This window comes from Rhagoletis zephyria, unplaced genomic scaffold (genome assembly GCF_001687245.7).
Source record: "Rhagoletis zephyria isolate East Lansing unplaced genomic scaffold, Rhagoletis_zephyria_1.1 Rzeph_scaffold_00365, whole genome shotgun sequence".
NCBI lineage: Eukaryota > Metazoa > Arthropoda > Insecta > Diptera > Tephritidae > Rhagoletis > Rhagoletis zephyria.
In genome coordinates this window covers 268,055-271,670 of record NW_016157449.1, presented here as the reverse complement: position 1 = coordinate 271,670, position 3,616 = coordinate 268,055, and positions in this window count along the sequence as shown.

Below are 3,616 nucleotides of genomic sequence, written 5' to 3'. Positions count from 1 at the left end.
GTCTGTTCTGCCTTTTCCAAGTTGGATAGGGAAGCTAAGCGAATGGGTCTGGTGGTAAACGAGCACAAGACGAAGTATCTCCCGTCATCAAACCAAGAATGATAGAATACAAATGCGCCGTTCAGAGAGGATTTTTGAGAATAACTTTTGTGTGACGTCACACTGGTGCAATTGCGAGAGAAATGCCAAAACATGAGCAAGAATGGAAGAAGAAGAAAAAATGTTGCAAGGAAAGCGTAAACAAGTTGCACCAGTGTGACGTCATGCAAACAACGATTCTGCCAAATTCGTCAAGAGAGGAATAGCGGTCGGAGATCGGCGCAACCTTTGTATTCTCTCAATCGTGTCATCAAACAAACAGTCAGCACATTCGCGCCTTGGCACCCACGTCACTGTTGACAGTTACAATTTCGAGAAAGTAGAGAATTTCGTTTACTTGGGAACCAGCATTAACACCGATAATAATGTCAGCATTGAAATCCAACGTAGAATCACTCTTGCCAACAAGTGCTACTTTGGACTGAGTAGGCAATTCAGGTGTAAAGTCCTCTCTCGACGTACGAAAACCTCGCTCTCTAAGTCACTCATCATGCCCGTGGTGGTATATGGCGCAGAAGCATGGACAATGACAACATCCGATGAGGCGGCTCTTGGGGTGTTTGAGAGAAAGATTTTGCGGAAGATTTACGGTCCTTTACGCGTTGGCGACGGCGAGTACCGCAGACGATGGAACGATGAGCTGTATGAGCTTTACAACGATATGGACATAGTGCAGCGAATTAAAATACAGCGGCTACGCTGCCTTGGTCATTTCATTCGAATGGACACCGACGGTCCAGCTCTGAAAGTATTCAACTCGAAACCCGCTGGTGGTAGCAGAGGTAGAGGGAGGCCCCCAATGCGATGGAAAGATCAGGTGGAGAAGGACTTGGCGTCAGTTGGCACAGAGGAGAAACGACTGGCGTGCTTTGCTGAACTCGGCCAAAATCGCTTAGGCGGTTACAGCACCAAAAAAGAAGAAGAAGAAGAGCTACTAAATCGTCACTCACATATATACTCGAGACCACTTACGGCATGAGTGCAGAATACGGCCCGTTAAGCTAGAAGAAAAGAAGTGGGCGTGGTCTGCCCTTTTTTTTTATTCTAATTGTGTGGAAATTTTTTGTGCATAAGTGCAGAATACGGCCGGTTAAGCAAAAAAAAAACTAAGAAGTGGTCGTTGTCCGCTCTTTTTTCATGATTCTAATGTTATAAAATTTCTTTTGGGGCAAACTTATATTGCAGGTGCTATGGAGTGCCAAAGGAGGAATTTTCGAAAAACCGGCCTTAAGCTGGTGCCACATAAAACTTATGCTGCGCTTTACGTGACAGATAAGATTAATTGCATGAAAATCCACAAAGCATGCCATATAGATGTTGTTGTTGTAGCGGCTACAACAACCCCGCCCAGATCGGTTAATATCTCAGTCATTGTCGTCAAGTTCCACTAACAGCAGCCCTAAGAAGCGTGCAGCCGCCATTGGGTCGGTCCACAGGGAAAAAACCGTTAGGGTTGTTGGGTTTTCCGGGCATGCGAAGAGATGTTTCGAGTCGTGAGGGGTCTCTCCGCATGCCGGACACTCATTTGGCACATCCGCGTTTAGTCTGCTCAGGTATGAATTTAACCTGCTGCAGTAGCCAGAGCGAAGTTGGGCTATTGTGGTTCTTGTCTCCGGAGGTAGATGAAGCTCCGTCTCGTCAATGTCCGGTGATTGTGTGCCTAGAATGGCATTCACAGGTCTGGACAATACATAACTCGACTCTGACTCCCTGTGAATGCCGTTCAGGGCCTGTCGATATGCTGCAGCAGCTGCCCATAATCCTGGTGGGTGCGAGGTCGTTCATTGTGCAGAATGTCGAATCGCCTATCTGCTCAGCCAAGTCTGTTCCCCTACGATAGTTTGACAGGCTTGAGTGCCAAAGATCGTGGTGCGCTTTAAAGTCACTACCATACGGTTTTCACTTGTGAGGAGCGCACCTATATCAAGGTGATATCCTGCCGGGCAGCAGGTGACAGGGGTATGTACACGTTAAATATTTTGAGCTCAACATCGCCTGACCGGGTAGCAATGCCCTGACATTCTAGGGTGGTATCCCTGCGGTCGATGTCTGCTTCGATAAGACGATACTGCACGGTGTGGTGCGTGATGAACGCTAAGCCGCCCCCATTATATCGTTCGCGATCTCGACGGTGCACGTTGTACCCGGCACAATTCAACAATGTTGAATTGCTGTGCAACTTCGTTTCTTAGCCCGCAGCTATCAATATACTATGCCATGAAGACGAAGTTCCTCGTCCAATCTCGCGTGGTGCGCAGACCTGAACATACCCTAAAGTGGCACCAGCCAAGGCAGGTGTTGCACTTGACTGATGTCACATTACGGAATATCCTGGTCTGACATACCGTGCAGATTGTAGGAAGAACCAAGAGTTGTTGGCGGCGGCGTGTGGGTGGTGGGCGGTTATGTATGTTCTGTGGTCAGTCGTGATTGTGGTGTGGTCTATTGTGTTGTTATATTGTTGTGCTGTGGTATTTGTGTGGAGCTGCTCATGTGGACTGGGGTTAGCCGTGGGGGCTGCTCTATTTGAGCAGCAGGGGGCCACAAACGACGTGGTCCACTGCCGATGTGTCCGTAATCCTGAGCATACTCTGAGGTGACTCCACCCCTCGCAAGCATTGCACTTGACTGAGGTGGAGTTGTGGTGTAGTCGTCTCTGGCATACACAGCAGGTGTAGGTTTCTGGCCCTAGGTGTGCCTCGATGCCAGCCCTGAGCAGAAAAATGCGTAGCCAATGTAGCCCTATGGAAGAAAAACTTCTGAGATACTTCGCCGACCTAAACGGGGTTAGATCGCCGAAACAACAGCCCTTGGTCGGGTAAAACCCGAATCATTCCGGTACGTAGAACCAGCTGTTGTGGGAATAGATTGTTGAAGCTGCTGCGCGAAGCGAAAAGATGGTCAACTCTCATATTTTTGCGCGTTTTAACAATTTGAGTTTTCATGTAGAAACATAAAACGTAATTACATTACGACGCGTTTCGGTCCCCCTATTAACAATCTGGAGGGGGAGGGCTAATATTATTAACAATTTAAAAGTTATAAACAAAAAACTTTTGTTAAATTTCATTGTTTTCTATGAGCAATTACCACGTCAAAAATGCACTAAATCACCAGTTTCAACTTCTAAAACACTATTAAAGGGTCTCCGGTTATTATTTTATGCAAACAAAATCATTTATTCACTTTTATTTTATATATTTCGTTAATAAACCGTAGTACAAGGGGGTATAGCCGTTGCGCTGGGTATGCAGGTACAGTTGCATGGCTATACTCAATCCCGACTCTTGCGTCCTCGTTCGCGCACTCTTGGCAACGTTAGCAACCCATGTGCGAGATGCGGTAACCAATCCGAGTGGATCCTTGGGTCACGGCAGAAAGAGAGGGAGCTTCGGTGGGGCCACTCCGGCTTATTCGGTTCAAGGGCTCACTGAAGTCTGCAGCGTCTGTTCACCAGTAGGTGCGGCTGCAAGCGGGTGTCTGCTTGGAGCAAGCGGCTCGCTATATAAACGTGTAT